This window comes from Mus caroli, unplaced genomic scaffold (genome assembly GCF_978045245.1).
Source record: "Mus caroli unplaced genomic scaffold, Mus_caroli_1 scaffold_16, whole genome shotgun sequence".
NCBI lineage: Eukaryota > Metazoa > Chordata > Mammalia > Rodentia > Muridae > Mus > Mus caroli.
Genome location: NW_028227271.1, coordinates 90,008,518 through 90,026,888, shown reverse-complemented (window position 1 = coordinate 90,026,888; position 18,371 = coordinate 90,008,518). Strand labels below are relative to the sequence as shown.

The 18,371-nt window shown below is 37.2% G+C and overlaps 1 pseudogene; it reads left to right on the top strand.

The window, feature by feature from the left end:
- Window positions 1-11,724: 11,724 nt before the first annotated feature.
- Window positions 11,725-12,598, top strand: LOC110310751 (axin interactor, dorsalization-associated protein pseudogene; annotated as a pseudogene).
- Window positions 12,599-18,371: the final 5,773 nt, after the last annotated feature.

The following is an 18,371-nucleotide window of genomic DNA, read 5'->3' as shown; positions in this document are numbered from 1 at the left end:
AATGCTTTTGGACCCTGCCACTAAAAAGTATGTAAAAACCAGCTTTTGTGGATCATTTCCCATGCTGGTGCAGATTTTTTTTCAACTATACAACTATATCTCTCTTTTCCATGTTCCTCCAAGTCCTGTAGGGATGCTTCTATAAACAATCACACCGAGCTCATTGGTTTAAGAAGGTAGAGTTTGGTAGCCTGGAAGTGGATTTAACACCGGGGAGTGGCATTATTACATATACAGAAATATGGATACCATGATAAATTACACATACTTACACACACACACACACACACACACACACACACACACACACACAGTAGCATTTGACCAAAGCAAAACTAGTATTACAAATAGCTTCATTCAAGCTAAGTACATTTACTTTACTATTCTCATTCTAACTATTTCTTGTGACCACATTTCCTCTGCATTAGGATGTGTACTGAAGGAGGTGAAGGGGCAGTGAAGGCACATACAATTAAGAAAACTACACTGATATCTTAGAATTGGGAACAGAACACCCATGGAAGGGGTTACAGAGACAAAGTTTGGAGCTGTGACGAAAGGATGGACCATCTAGAGACTGCCATATCCAGAGATCCATCCCATGATCAGCATCCAAACGCTGACACCATTGCATTCACTAGATAGATTTTGCTGAAAGGACCCAGATATAGCTGTCTCTTGTGAGACTATGCCGGGGCCTGGCAAACACAGAAGTGGATGCTCACAGTCAGCTAGTGAATGGATCACAGGGCCCCCGATGGAGGAGCTGGAGAAAGTACCAAAGGAGCTGAAGGGATCCGCAACCCTATGGGTGGAACAACATTATGAACTAACCAGTACCCCGGAGCTCTTGACTCTAGCTGCATATGTATCAAAAGATGGCCTAGTCGGCCATCACTGGAAAGAGAGGCCCATTGGACATGCAAACTTTATATGCCCCAGTACAGGGGAACGCCAAGGCCAAAAAAAATGGGAATGGGTGGGTAGGGAAGTAGGGGGGAGGGTATGGGGGACTTTTGGGATAGCATTGGAAATGTAATTGAGGAAAAGATGTAATAAAAAAAAAAAGAAAGAAAACTACACTGAAACTTATAGAGGAGAAAGTGGGGAAAAGCCTTGAAGATATGGGCACGGGGAAAAATTCCTGAATAGAACAGCAATAGCTTGTGCTGTAAGATCGAGAATTGACAAATGGGACCTCTTGAAACTGCCAAGCTTCTGCAAGGCTAAAGACACCATCAATAAGACAAAAAAACCACCAACGGATTGGGAAAGGATCTTTACCTATCCTAAATCAGATAGGGGACTAATATCCAATATATATAAAGAACTCAAGAAGGTGGACTCCAGAAAATCAAATAACCCCATTAAAAAATGGGGCTCAGAACTGAACAAAGAATTCTCACCTGAGGAATACCGTATGGCAGAGAAGCACCTGAAAAAATGTTCAACATCCTTAATCATCAGGGAAATGCAAATCAAAACAACCCTGAGATTCCACCTCACACCAGTCAGAATGGCTAAGATCAAAAATTCAGTTGACAGCAGATGCTGGCGAGGATGTGGAGAAAGAGGAACACTCCTCCATTGTTGGTGGGATTGCAAGCTTGTACAACCACTCTGGAAATCAGTCTGGCGGTTTCTCAGAAAATTGGACATGGTACTACTGGAGGATCCCACAATACCTCTCCTGGGCATATATCCAGAAGATGTCCCAACCGGTAAGAAGGACACATGCTCCACTATGTTCATAGCAGCCTTATTTATAATAGCCAGAAGCTGGAAAGACCCCAGATGCCCCTCAACAGAGGAATGGATACAGAAAATGTGGTACGTTTACACAATGGAGTACTATTAAAAAGAATGAATTTATGAAATTCCTAGGCAAATGGATGTACCTGGAGGGCATCATCCTGAGTGAGGTAACACAATCACAAAGGAACTCACACAATATGTACTCAGTGATAAGTGGATATTAGCCCAAAACTTAGGATACCCAGGATATAAAATACAATTTGCTAAACGCATGAAACTCACGAAGAACGAAGACCAAAGTGTGGACACTGTGCCCCTTCTCAGAATTGGGAACAAAACACCCATGGAAGGAGTTACAGGGACAAAGTTTGGAGCTGTGACGAAAGGATGGACCATCTAGAGACTGCCATATCCAGGGATCCATCCCATAATCAGCTTCCAAATTCTGACACCATTGCATATACTAGCAAGATTTTGCTGAAAGGACCCAGATATACCTGTCTCTTGTGAGACTATGCCGGGGCCTAGCAAACACAGAAGTGGTTGCTCACAGTCAGCTGATGGATCACAGGGCTCCCAATGGAGGAGCTAGAGGAAGTACCCAAGGAGCTAAAGGGATCTGCAACCTTATATGTGGAACAACATTATGAACTAACCAGTACCCCGGAGCTCTTGACTCTAGCTGCATATGTATCAAAAGATGGCCTACTCAGCCATCACTGGAAAGAGAGGTCCATTGGACATGCAAACTTTATATGCCCCAGTACAGGAGAACGCTAGGGCCAAAAAAAAATGGGAATGGGTGGGTAGGGAAGTGGGGGGAAAAGTATGGGGGACTTTTGGGATAGCATTGGAAATGTAATTGAGGAAAATAGTAATAAAAAATATTAAAAAAATAGTGGCTCCACACCCAGCAATGGAAGTCCAACACACAAGCCAACACACACAAACAAAAAGAAAACTGGTATAACCAAAAAGACCGAGGAACTAAGAACACCTCATCATTCAAATGCCTTTTCCTGAAGAAAAAAAAAACAAAAACAGTAAGGGAATGCAGGTTACACAGATATGCACTGGCAAAGTGTCTTTCAAATTCAGCAGGGAGCTCTGTCAACACAGCTCTTTTGAGTTTCTTTTAAAGATGCAACTGCAGTTGAGTTACCTATACCTCTTAAAGCTGTCTTTCTACTTTCCCTTACATATCCTCAGCAAACTCACTGCTTCAAGAGGGTGATAGCTGGTATATATTTTATTTCCATGAAATGTTATACAACATAATTGACATCCAGACAAGGAACAAGAGATGAAAGAAAAACTGGGAAGGTGAAATTGTATGATGTCTGAATGGGTCATAAGACATACAACTGAGGTTGAGGTTTCCACGCCGACAATTCTAATGTTGCTAACTTTCTTAATGGGAATGAAAAAGTATGCTGCTTTGGAGGGGAGGGTACCAGGTTTTGCATGTTCCTCACTATGGTGGTTAGATGCCAAGAAACCAACAAACTAAGAGTAAAATGTCTGATGGTAAAACATCCCATGGGTAGTATGTGGATACAGTTCTTTATACAGCATAAGGTGGCAAGCTCATTTGCAGAGTGGATCCTACCTCATGAATACAGGGACTTTCCTTTAATTACATATGAGCTAGAGAACGTATGGTTGTGTTTTAAAAAATGTATATGCCATGACTATAAGAAGGCTATTTTTACTGTTAGGTAGATATGATATGAGCATTAAGGAATGCAGGGGAAGCTCTACTGCCTGCCTAGAAAGAAAGTTTCCACACAAGGAGAGACAATGAGGGAAAGATATGCACATTCCATTTTCCACATTGGCGTCTGTTTTGTCAGGAAAAATAGCATATCTATATGTGTATATATACATATATATATATGTATATATATGGAGAAAGTGTTAACAAAATTTTGAACATCTGGCAGGAGTTCAAAGTAAAATAATACAAATCAGCACTCCAGTAAAGAGCCAATTCTGAGATTAATTACCAAATTGAAAACCTAATAAAAATCAAACTCTGAAGAGTGAGAGACAAGGTAAATTTTTAGGTTAAATCCCTCAGGTTTATCATTTAGTGTAATGCAAAGGAAAAAAAATCAAGGAAAAAGGATGCAGATGAGGACCTCAAAAATGGGCTAGAACAAGAAATAACAGTCATTTGGTAATAGTTTATTTCTGACTTGCGTGTGTTGGGGTAGTTTGAACATACACTTCAGAGCCTATCATAGCCTGATTGTAAAGCTGTGGATGTAGAGTCATGTGAGATCAGTCTATGTTCCAGGGATGCAGAGTCACTTGGTTATATAACTGCTTGTCGATTATTCAGACAATGGCTTCCTAATCTAAGACATAATGAAGAAAATATGTTTCTAATAGACTGTCTTCAACAAGTCGTTACTCCCCCTTTTAATAATTTTTCATACAACATAATTAATCATATTATTTCCACTCTGGAACTCCTCTTATATCCTCCCTACTTCCTAGTCACACAATCTATGGTCCCAGAAAATTATTTTGCCACAAAATAAGTTAAAAAAGAAATGGAAAGAAAGAACTGAAGAAAGGAAAACCAATGACACAAAAAGTGACAAAAGGAAATATAAAAACCCCACAAAATACGTAAAATTTTATGTTTATCAGTATCTTGTTGGTTTGGGGCTTTTCATGGAGCATGTTTAATATGTTCAATAACAGTCTATTGGAAAAAAAACTTTATCTTTACCATTCCCAGCAGGTAGCAATTATGAATTGCTTCTTGTTTAGTGGTGGAACTTTGGGTCCACTTCTCAGGGTGGGATTTTTATCTGTGAACCTGAGCATGTATTATGTATGCTGTCACAATCTAACTTCCTAGGTGCATCAGTCCAGTTGTGTCTGGAAGATGCCATTCTCTTGTAGTCAGTGACAACTTCTGGATCTTACACTGTTTTTACCTCCTTTTCTGGATAGATACCTGAATATTGCATAGATTGTTTTGATAAAGACATCAAATTTAGGACTGAATATCTCAAAGTCTCTCTGCATGTAGCCCAGTTGAAAGGAGCTATCACTAAGAATAATAAGGGGACATTATGTGTCCATAACAATGGGCCTCCTAAGGGATGGAGGCCTGACAGGAGAACAGATCCTATGTGTAGACTGAAGAAGGTCTAAGAGACTCAGTCTGGAAAGACAAGAATGGAGGACAGGATGAAGAATGAATGTCCACTACACAAATATGTGCCTAGTGTGGAGTCTATAGGTCCCTGAAGGAGAGTGGTTATACAGGTCAGTAGGTCATAGAATCACAAAGGAATGAGGGTGCCTTTGAAGGGAAGGCTAATGTGGTTGGAAGGATCCCTGGCTCCATATCAAAGACTTGAGACAGTAGGAAGAAAGTAGACTGGTGTGGTGGTTTGAATAAGCTCCTCCCAGACAATGACACTATTGTGAGGTATGGCCTTGTTAAAGTGGGTGTGGCCTCATTGGAGGAAGTGTGTCACAGTGGGGATGGGCAATGAGACCCTCCTCCTAACCACATGGGATCCAGTCTTCTCCTAGTGGCCTTCAGATGAAAATGTAAAATTTTCAGCTCCTCCTGTACCATGCCTGCCTGGAATGTGCCATGCTTCCACCTTGATAATAACGGACTGAACTTCTGAACCTGTAAGCCTGCTCCAATATTATCCTTATAAGAGTTTCTGTGGTCATGGTGTCTCTTCACAGTAGTAAAACCCTAAGACAGAAGTTGGTACCATGAGTCATGTTATTGATATGATAGATTTGATCATGCTTTTGTTTGGAAGAATGTAGATTTAGGGAATTTAGATATGGAAAGCAAGAGATGCTTTAATTGGGGTTTAGTCTGCTATTCTAGTAGGAATATGGAAGACTTTGTTGCTGAGAGTGATTTAAACTGTAAAGACCTGGCTCAAGATGGTTCAGTGGAGAAGAATTTCAGTATGTGTCCTAGGCACTGTTTTTGTGGTACTTTGATGAAGAATGTGACTCCTTTTGTCCTTGTCTGATAAGTCTACTAAATAGTCTTAAATTCATTGTATGAACAGAGGAAATCTCAAAAAATCCCAGCAGTGACTTTGTTCTCTAGTTTAGTCTCAAAGCAAACATTCTAATCAAGCACAGTTAAACACGGAATATTTTGCAATTTTAACCTGGAATGAACTACAATCCAGAGCTAGAGGCCTAGGCATGGTGGTACATACCTTTCATCATAGGAGACAAAGCCAACTATATTTCTGAGTTCAAGACCAGCCTGGTACAAAGCAAGTTTTAGGTGAAGAAAAGTGTAAGTTAAGGCATGTGATAAATGCCTTTATTCCCAGTATTCAGGAGACAGCCACGCAGAGAGCTGAGTTCAAAATCAATCTACAGAGCAAATTGCAGGACAGTCAAGCTTAGGCAGTGAGGCATTTGGAAAACAGAAAGCTGGCTTCATTGGAGGAAGAGTGTCCCTGTGGGGGTGGACAATGACACCCTCTTCCTAACCTCATGGGAGACAGTTTTCCTCTAGTGGTCTTCAGATAAAGATGGACTCTCAGCAACTCCTGCACCATGCCTTCCTGGAGAGTGTCATGCCTTAATAATGGCCTGAGCCCAATTAAATATTCTCCTTTATAAGACTTGCCTTGGTCCTGGTGTCTTTTCACAACACTAAATCCCTAAATAAGACAACTGGGAAGAGGGCAAGAAACCATTCTTAAATGTTGGTCCTTATTGGCTGAGGGTCTCAAGAATATCATAGAGTAGAAGATAACAGAAGAATAACAGGACTTTACTGAAACATTAAAGCATGAGAGAAGCAGGGCTTGTTTCCCAGTTCATTGAGCCAAACAGGAATCTGTTCAGGGGAAATTTGGGGAGAAGCCGAATCCTTGTAATTAGTATGAGGCTTAAAACTTTGCTTGAGCTCCATGGTGAGATGTGATCTTTCTAATGGCATGTGATGATGCGGGGTGGCATGAGAATAAATCTTGTGCACTTCTCAAGCAATCAATTGGCAATGAGAGAATGACAGAGAAAGAGAATTAGTCTATTTGTGTAACTTGAAGACAAATGAGATGAGACTCATGTGAACCAGTGTTCCTAGGGAAAAGCTTGACAAAAAGCCAAATACTGCATTAGTGACTTTCTAGCATGCTCTAAAAATTGTTCAACAGTTCATGGAGGACTTAAATGATAAACAACCCCTGATAAAATATGTTATATATGTACTGTGGGTGATCAATTATTCCATGTTAATCTGGAATAAATATTAATCTATTGTTGGATACTATACTAAGGATACAACATCCCCCCTGTAGATCTGGCATATGGAGAGGCAGTATCCTCCATGCTATTGTCAAGCTGGTTAGAAGTAATGAACAATCTATAACAGGAAATGTGGCAGGCAGTAAAATAGTCTTTGTTCCACTGTATCCCAGAATAATTCAAACAGTGCAAGCTCACCTTGCTGAGACCTTAAAAGTTGTGGAGATTTTGTCTATTTCTATATCATGTCTAGGTCTATGTTTAAAATTCTCCCTCTACATCTTTATATTTCTCTCTCTCTCTCTCTATATATATATATATATATATATATATAATATTGATATATTAATTGATAATATATATCAATTAAAAAGGCTGTAATGATTCCCTCTGAAATGGACACTGTGAAGGATTTTTTTTATGTTGAATAGAGTAGCAAGATAAGATTTTGTAAAAAAAAAATTCATGATTTTATATTCTTTTTAAGTAAAAATCATGTAACAAATTCAAGAATGAGTTACAGCAGGACACATGATTATCTAAGAAAGAACTCTGACAAATGAGATTGTGTTGACATAGAACTACAATGGTTCCAGGGCTCAGAAGAAGTTGAGGTATTAAAGCAAAATTTTTGAAGTCACACGGAGATATGTGTGACTCAAGGGACAAGAGTTCAGCCATACAGTTCTTTACCATTCATGCTTAGAAAATGAAGATTATGATAAAATGACCAATGCAGGTTGTATCGATGAATATTACCACAACAAATATAGCATAAATATTGAGAAATCCTGGGTCCATAAAACAGCATACAGTCCCACAGTATTAACAACAAAAATATAGTAAATAACCGTGTTGTAGGTATTAATTTAGTAGTTAAACGGCTCATTGTACTAGGACAGAGGAAAATATAACAAGGAAATAGGAAATGTTTATACAGACTGCAAAGACAGGAGTCCTCTTAAATGACATATTCAGGAGTGTATATTTTATATCATGGAGACAGACAGCCTGTATAAACTCCAGTTAAAAGACTCATGAAATTTAACGAAGCTTATAACGTTAAATAAAAGAAACACAGAAAGTTATTCTGTATGACTATTAATCTTTTGCATTAATTTGATTAGATTTAAGATGAAAGTATATGTAAGCAGGAAAATGTTGAAATATAAAATTTAGAGCTATAGCGTATATATTGTAAATACAACTACTGTATTTTAAATTGTAGAGGTACAAATTGAATAACTGAATACATAGAATAGGTTTTACATTTTTACAAATACACAGAAAGTCAATACTATTATAATGTGTGTATATATATATATATATGATTACTTATTTCACTAGAATTTATATATTTTCAAGTTGAATACTATTTCTTAGTAATAATTTAAAGGAATGCCGAAAACAAAATCCCTAAAATTCTCAATAAATTTTAGAAAGTTCTTTTGCAAAGCAGGTATAGAGAAAACATCGTCATTTTTGATGTTCCATGAAAAAAAGAATAGATTTTCAATTTTATAAAACAAACATTTTATTTTGATTGTCTTACACAGAAAGGTGAATTGACATCCTAACTCTCTAAATCTCATAGAGTTACCTCAATGGAGCTAGTGTTGAAGATGATACAATTCAGATTAATCACACCAGGGAATAGGAGGGTTTTTTTTTATTGTTGTTGTTTGTTTTTGTTTTTGTTTTTTTAGATATTTTCTTTATTTACATTTCAAATGTTATCTGCTTTCCTAGTTTCTCCTCCAAAAATCCATTATCCCCTCTCTCCTCCTCCTGCTCCCCAACACACCCACTCCTGCTTCCTGGCCCAGAAATTCCCCTATGAAGGGGCATAGAAACTTCACAGGACCAAGGGCCTCTCCCCATTGATGACTGACTAGGCCATCCTTTGCTACATATGCAGCAAGTGCCATGAGTCCCACTATGTGTTTTCTTTGATTGGTGGTTTAGTCCCTGGGAGCTCTGGGGTTGCTGGTTAGTTCATATTGTTGTTCTTCTTATTGGGCTCCAAACACCTTCAGCTCCCTGAGTATTTTCTAGCTCCTTCATTGGGGACCCTGTGCTCTGTCCAATGTATGACTGTGAGTATCCACTTGCATATTTGCCAGGCACTGGCAGAGCCTCTTAGGTGACAGTTATATCAGGATCATGTCAGCAAAATTTTGTTGGCATCTAGAAATTGAACTCAAGAAAACCAAATAACCCTATTAAAAAAGGAGTTCTTGGTCTAGTAATTTACATAAAACTTTATGACCTTATATAAATGAAAGATCACAGGTTTTGGAGGACAATAAAACGAACTCTCTAGGGGTCATAGGTCTGTGCAAATTGCTTATTTTGTCTTGATTTAACTTCATTAAGTTGTTTATATCAAGAAATTCATCCATTTCTGTTTAGTTTTCCAGTTTGGTGGAAAACAAGTATATCCTTTGGTTCTCTGAGTTTCCTTGTGCCTCTTGTAATGTTCCAGTTCATCAGAAAAATAGAAGCAGTAATTACAAATCTCCCAACCAAAAGGAGTCCAAGGCTAGATGGATTCAGTGTAGAACAATAGCAGACCATCAAAGAGTTATTGTCAATGCTCCTCAAATGATTCTGCAAAATAAAAAACAAAGCAATATTTCCTAATTCTTTTTTTTAAAAAAATGAACTCTCATAAAGGGTGAATCATTAGTGATGACACGTATTGTGTATGAAGTAGGCATCTCGAAGATAATGTCACTGAAGACTGAAAACCACCACTATAGACTCAAGAAAAGGAAAAACCTATACTTCCCAAAGTCTGAGAGGGAATGTGGCTTTGCCAAGAACTTGAGTTTAGAAATATTCAATCTAGAGTTAGGACAGGATAATTTTTACATATAAAATATCATCTGTTTCATAGCACATTATAATAGCAGTCTTAGGAACACAATAGTCACCTGTAACACTCTTTTAGCTAATCTAATATCCAAAGGAACAAGAAGAACTCACTTAGCCATGTGTTTTCAATTGAGTTTGTGTCCACAGTCTAATTTACTTGCAATCATGATGCCTTCCCTGTCTCTGAGCTTGACTCTACCTTTACAAGTGAATTTATGTGGAAATAGAACAGTAAAGTAGGACTCAACAGCAAGAAGTCATGTATCTTTTTCTGTTTTTCTGTTGGGACTCTAATATTAAAGTTTTCTGTCTTCTTTCTTATGTCAGACTGGAGATGAGCACATTTCAAACATTTTTAAATCAAGCTGACAGCCTTGGAGTGAAGAGTGTGTTCTACATATCTGATTTATAGTCTGCAAAGCATGGTTATACAGTTCTTTGAAACATGGGATGTTTTCAAGATTTACTGATCAAAACATAAAGCAATTGCAGTCACATTCAAGATGAGAACTGTCTCTGTGACAAATCAAATGATTCCTAGTTTATAGACATTCAAAGACTTCCCACCAAGCTTTCAGTTTATTTCCCTTACAAGGTCAAAGATAACTTATCTGAGACAAATATGTATTCATGAGCTTTACAATTTTACTGCAATTATATTTTTTCCTAACGGAAATGTGTGATCACTTTGTTTCCTCTAGTAAAGACCAAGAGAAAAGACAATTACAACCCTAAACTTCTTTAAAAAAAATTACAAGGAGAGATCCAATCCTTTGATCCTGGGTATTGAATTAAAGTGTGTAATTATCTTTATCCGGATATGTTTCTATGCATTTCTCCATTTTTCCTATTTTCTTCTTCTGTGTTGGTCTACTGTCCTTTCTCTTTCCCTCCCACAGTACATTTCTTTCTCACTTCAGATTTCTAATATTTTCCATAGTGAGTTATTTTTAACATATCGGATACTAGTTTGGCACTCAAGATGTTATAGTCATCTCTTTAGCTAAATAGTAAAGGTTACTTTATATTTTCCAATATTCTAAAAATATATTTATCAACTTTATTTCAGGTTAATAACACACAAAATAATATGACACCATTCAAGATTTCTTAGGAAGGTGGTTTTGTTGCTTAAATATGCAATCACAGTGCACTAATATCATTCAGGAAATCGGGTAAACAACAGAATGTTATGACACTGTTTTCTTTCCCAAAAGTCACACTATATATGGCACACACACACACACACACATATATATATATATACATATACATATACATATATATATGTATATGTATATGTATATGATGTATATGTATATGTATATGTATATGTATATGTATATGTATATGTATATGTATATGTATATGTATATATGGTCTGGTCAATTTTTTCCAGTAGTTCTTATGGGGGACAACTACAGAGTTATATCCTCTTTCTTAATTCTACTTTTAAAGAAATTTTAGCTAAATGTGTGCCAGAAAAAAGAAGTCTTAATCTTTGGGTTTTTATGTGAAAATTCAAATATAAAATTCTTCAGTGCACGCATTTATGGGAGTCCTTTTCAAGATGAAACAAAAATGAATCTTGATGATGCATTTGAGGTTGTGATCACTGACAAAGAAAGCAGATCTGGGTGGCCTCGGCTAGGTGGCTGCCTTGGAGCTGCAAAGTTTGGCTGTGGTGGCAAGTGGGTTTGGGCGGCTCCTTGATGAGTGGAGGTGGTGACCTCAGAGGTTCCTCATGGCCCTGTTAATATCAGGGCAAATCCCGGGGAGGATGGTGCCCTAGAGCATGTTCTTTCTGGGGTAGGGGCAGGAGCGGCCATGTTGGATGTGACCCAGAGTCTGCTGCAGCTATTAGCAAGACACTTACAGAAGGAGGCCCAAGCTCAACACAATAATTCTGAAATCACAGAAGAACAAAGGAAAACCCTAGGCAAAATTGCAACACATTTGTAATTGCCAAGTGCAGCATTACTGTCCACACAGTCCCAGTAAGAGTTTAAACTGGAGGACCTGAGGAAGAGCCAATCCTGAAGAATATTCTTACATTTAATAAAGAATCCCCATTTGATGTTCAGCCCTATCCCCTATCCCATCAAGATGGATTTTAGCAGCTAGTGAAGAAGAGAATTTGGAATTTGAAGATGATGAAAAAGGTGGTGCTAGAGCAGGACCGTCTTTTTTTTTTTTTTTTTTTTTTTTTTTTTTTTTTTTTTTTTATCTGCTAGAGTTTTTGGTAATTTATTGCTGAGAGGTTGTCATCAGAACCAGGGATGATGTTACTTACAACCAGGATTGAGAGAATTAGTTTGAAAGATGTGGGGGGCAGTGCATCGGTCCAAACATCACAGTCGGCGAGAAAGATTTGAATGGCATAGATTTAACTCCCATACAAGATACCCCTGTGGCTTCAAGAAAAGAAGATACTTGCGTTCATTTTAATGTGGACATTGAGCTCCAGAAATACGTTGAAAAGTTAACCAAAGGTGTGGCCATGTTCTTTGAATTCAAACATTGCAGGCCTAAAAAGAGTTTTACCAAGTGTTTTGCCTTCCTGGAGGTGGACAAAATTAAACCCTGGACAATCATAATAGAACTATACAAGGGACCCACTGACTTTAAAAGAAAGAAATTGCAATTGTTGACTAAGAAACCACTTTATCCTCATCAACATCCAAGTTTGCACAAGGAATGATCCTGATGCAAATAACCAAGAGCTTGTGTGAATTTTACCACTCAGAACCAATCATAGCTCTGTGTAGCATAATCACCCTTCATCAGGCAGGCTATGAGCCCTACCAATGCCAGTTGACCAAGCAAGTCTATTGCGCAGCCAGATCCCATATCAAAAGTTCAGCAAGTCACTGACCTACCATAAGAATGTGCTACAGTTTACATCTCTGCTCACTTCTGCTCCAGTACATTCTCCTGGTTTCAATGTCATGCTGTGAGTTGAGGTGAGTAGAACTGTTCTGAGAGGAACTGGACTAGTTACATTGCTTAGCCAAGTATCCTTAGAAGAAACCTAGCCTGATGCCTTGGGTCTCTTGCACAGAAAGTGTGAGCTGGCCAGATGAGAATCCCACACTGAGTGTTCCCTGCATGACCAGATTGACTTCCGGAAGAGAGCAGGTTTATAGTCAGGTGGGTTATGTGATCTTCTCTATTGTGCTGCTAATTCTTTCTGGTAGATTCTAGGGTTAACACTGGAACTATCCATCTCAGAATAACTAGGGATTATAAAATGTGTTTACAATATCTTTTAACTTGTATCACTTAGGAACAGTTGGGTCAGATGTTAAGATGTTGCAGGATAGCTGTTGCTTTCCTGACCACCCTTTGTGAGAACTTAAGACCTCATAACTCTCCTAAGTATACAAAATTTTTGAAAGAATGTCTATTTTTTTAAATATAGGTAGATAGGGTTGCCATTTATTTCCTATTTAGATATACAGTCATTCATCCGTATGAAAATATGGAGGTCATTAGTTTATTTTGAATGGACTATTTACTTTTGGTGCAAGGAGGCATAAATAAAACTTTGAAAGCAAAAAAAAAAAGCAGTTCTGGAATAGAGAATGTCTGGGGAATTTGGTTGGTTGGTATCTTTGATGGAAAAATTTCTAGCTGTGAATTTTATAACAAAGATAAAGGTACACATTTTCTTTTTGAAATTTTCCAAGTCTCCTATTTTAAATGCATACATAGAAATGCTGAGACATGACAGGAGAAACAGAAAATGGCTAAGGAATTCATCAAACAGACAGAGAACAAATAATCTAGAAGGTCCATCTCCACATCCTAAATTATTAAAAGATGAAATTATAAAATTACCACTTTGTCTTAAGAGCAGGCTTCAAGGTACAATATGTTTTGTTTTCCAAGATTGCTAAGAGGAACAGGCAAGACTCTGTTAATTATACAAATAAAGCTACTAGCTTGGTAGTTCTCACATATCCTAATGCTATGACCCTTTAATACAGTTTCTCAGTTTGTCGTAACCCCCAACCATAAAATTAGTTTCATCACTGCTTCATAACTGTATTTTTGCTACTGTGAATAATAATGTGAATATCTGTGTTTTCTGGGTGACTTACATGATTCTTGTGAAAGGGTGATTGACCCCACAGAGGGGTTGGAACCCACCAGTTAAGAACTGCTTTCCTAGCTGAACAATGGCCCAGATTCAGGATCTCTGGAGTCTCAGTTGATACCATGCTGATATAGATACTGATACCCACAGTGAGACTGAACTGTTCTCAGTAGAGATACTAGGCTTCCAGAGCCGAGTAGTGTCACCAGCTATGGAGAGCAGTGAAGAAGAAAACTACTTTATCTTGTTTCTGAAGACTCCCCTTCTACCCATCGGTGCCCACTGGATACTTTGAAGTTGTAGTAAACTTTAAAGTGTTGAAGAGCAGAATGGTCTTTTAAAAAAGGAAGCCTTTGAGGATGATTCTGTGAACTGTCCCCAGCACTTTGAAGCAAGGTGTGTCCCTCTGACTACTTGGGCTGATGAAATGTTAGTGGAAATCATCTGTGAAACTTTAAAGTTGGATCTTAGAACTTCTCATGCTGGACTCAAACTATCTCTTGACCTAATGGCCTGATAGAAGACTTTGATTTTTACATGATGCAGTTACACAACTGTGCAGCCTGAGTTATCACATGTCCAAAGCTACTCTGAAAAAAATAATTCTGTTTACTTGTATTGAATGAAGATGCAAAACACAAATTGACTCTCTCTCTCTCCTCTCTCTCTCTCTCTCTCTCTCTCTCTCTCTCTCTCTCTCTCTCTCTCTCTCTCTCTCTCTCTCTCTCTCTCTCTCTCCCTCCCTCCCTTCCTCTCTTCTGTGTCTGTGTATTTGCATAAGTGATCTGAAATATTCTGGAAGCATCCTCTTTATGAATAGTTCTCATGTCATCTGAAGATTCTATGCAGGCTGCTGAAGACCAAAAGTCAATCAGCAGTAGTACCCTACTCTAAAACTTACAAATCATAATTATCAGAAAGAAAGCATCTCCCCAATGGTTCCCTTTTATCTTGGGAGTAAGCACCAGGTTTCTAATTGTACATAATACACTCTTAGTATGAGGGAATTCATGCCTAGTAATATAAAACTAAATGTGGTTGTAGAGGTCATAGACCGTAGAATAAAACATTTTATTTTGTTGGCATTTCAACAAATCTATGTAGTTTCTAATCTTATTTTATTTTAGTTACTTACCCATATACCCATAGATGACTTAATTCTCATCAGTCCACAAAAACAATTCAACTTGATTTTATAGTAGCCAGAAGCTATAGACATGTACAACTTGTGCAGAAGCAGAGAATAAACAATTGTGATGCCCTCAGCGACAGTTGGTACATCTATAATAGAGCCTGTTTACCCAAGGCTCAGCAAACAAAATAAGAAAAGGCAGAAAGATCCTAAGACCTTGGAACCTGAACAGCTATTATAGGAAAAAGTTAGTATTGTCTAGATATGACAGGGATGCTACAGCCATGAAATCTCACTAGCATGGTTATGTAAATGAAACAGACTTAATGATGAAACAAAACCACATGTCAGTGTGGATATGGGACAATTCTCTAGGTTCCACCATGCATAAAGAACTATAGGCAATCAGTAGATGCTGAGAGAGGCAGAACCATTTTTTGATACAATCTGCCTTCATAGAAAGATTTTGCTGACAGGACCCTGATATAGCTCTTTCTTGTGAGGCTATGCCAGTGCCTGTCAAATACAGAAGTGGATGCTCACAGTCATCTATTGTATGGAACACAGGGCCTCTAATGAAGGATCTAGAGAAAGTATTCAAGGAGCTAAAGGGGTCTGCAACCCTATAGGAGGAACAACAATATGAACTAACCAGTCCCCCGCACCCCCCCCCCCCTTGAGCTGTGTCTCTAGTTGCATGTGTAGCAGAGGATGGCCTATTCGGCCATCAATGGGAGGAGAGGCCCTTGATCTTGAATAGATTATATGCCCCAGTACAGGGGAATGCCAGGGCCAGGAAGTGGGAGTGGGTGGGTTGGGGAGCAGGGCAGGGGAGAGTATAGCGGGCTTTGGGGATAGCATTTGAAACCTAAATGAAGTAAATATCAAATAAAAAATAAATTTCAGGTCAAAAATTAAAAAGAATTATTCAACTCCTAAGTTGTGGTCCATAAACAAATATATATTAATGCAAGAATAAATAAACTCCTGTGTGTGTGTGTGTGTGTTTGTGTGTCTGTGCCTGTGTGTGTATGTGGGTAGGTGCACATGCCTCTGTGTGTGTATATAGGTGCAAGTGGCTCAGTGTATATATGTGTGTACGTGTGTGTGCATGCATGTGTACATGTGTATAATAATTGTAGAAGGGATTATTACTTCAGTAGGAAGTAGAAGGGTCATAGAGTGTTGGAAAGAGAAAGAATGGGTGGTGTTTTGTAGATATTCTTATATATGAAATTCAAAAACATAATTTTCAAAAATCTAGCAACCACAATTCTCCCTCTTTACTGGTTCAGTTGCCTCTGGGCTTATTATCAACTAAGTGGTTTTAAATCCCTAGAAAATGTTGAAATTATACGATGGACCAAACCTAGTTCTTAAAGCAATAGCAATTTTTAACTATAATACACAGGTTTCATTCATTCAACAAGTATTAAATCCTCAATAGATTAAGGTAAATACCAATATATTAGCTTTTCTTTTCATCTATTATCAGTCCATCTCCACACTTAGTAACTTGAATAACAAAAATTAACTTCACTCATTATTATCATGACCTGTCAGTTGGTTTGGAACAGTTCGATGGTTCTAAGCCAGGTTGGATTTTATGTAGTTACATTGTCAACAACTAGCTGATGTGTTAACCAGTACTTTTACAGAGAAGCTGGCATTACTGAATTATTATCTGGTTCTCTAACAGATGGCTCATGCATCTGGATGCAGGGAAGTTTTCTACCATCTTTGGCTCTATATACTCCTTCTTGTCTCATTTTCACTGTTGAATGTTCAAGGAATTCATCATCATTTATTTTTTTAATTGAAAATAGAATCTTTTATCATACAATAAAACTTTATTATTGTTACCCATCCCTCCACTTGCTGCAGTTCCTACCCAAGTCATATGTCCAGATCTACTTACTATATATATATATATATATATATATATATATATATATATATATATATTGCAATATGGCAAAATACTTTCAAAATACTTCTCCTGTCCCAACAGGAGAAAAATAGTCCCAAGAGCAGTATATACATTCACTGATCCATTCATTTTCAGAATAAGGATCCCATAAAAATACAAATATAATATTTGTAGTATGTAATTATATATGTATATACATTATATAATATTTTATTAGATATTGAATATCATTATACATCACATATCAAGCATCATACAACATACTGTATTTATGTTATGTCATGTGTTATATGTTTCATGTTATATGTTATACTGCAGTAGTATAATTAATACATAATATATAATTATACTATATAATTCTTTATGTTATATATTATATATTAATATATAATATATTAAAAGGATATATTATAAAATATAATTATAATATATAATGTTATATATTATATAATACACATAATATAATATATTAAATATGGTATAATTACATATTATATATAATATAATTATAATATATAATAGGAGGAGCAGGTGTAGCCCCATCTAGGTCATGTGCTTACTGTTTCAACCCTGTGACCTCATATGCATCTTGCTTAGTTTATTCAAAGGTCCCTGTTTCCTTGATATTTTAAATCACCTTTGGCTCTTCCACCCTTTCTAACTCTTCTTTTTCAGGATTCACTGAGCACTGAAGAGAGAGATTTGCTATATACCTCTAAATTTTACTCTGTCCCCACTTGTCTGGAAGTGAGTCTCTGCATCTCTTACCATATTTTCTTTGTTCATTGTTCTTTGAGATACATCTAGGTTATTTTCAGTTTCTGGCCATTGTGATTAAAGCTGAAATGAGCATCACTGAGCAAGTGTCCTTGTGGTAGGATGAAATATGCTTTGGGTTTATGTCCAAGAGTAGCATTGCTCAGTGTTGATGTATATTGATTGCTATTATGAAGCCACAGTTCATATGATAGCCAAACCAGGTAAAAGAAATAATAAAGAGAATTACAGATCAATTTCCCTTATAAGAATAGATGTAGAAGTACTCAATAAAATATTTTCAAATTGAATCCAAGAACAAATTAAAATGATCATCTATCATGATTGGTAGACTTTATTGTAGAGATGTAAGCATCCTTTAATATATATGTATAAAAATCAGTAAATGAAATCCACCATATAAACAAACTGAAAGAAAAAACACAATTATCTCATTAAATGCAGAGAAAGCCTTTGAAAATGTTCAACATCTATCTGTTCATGTTAAAATATGCAGATATTAGGGATAAAATGGATAAATCTAAAAATAATAATGA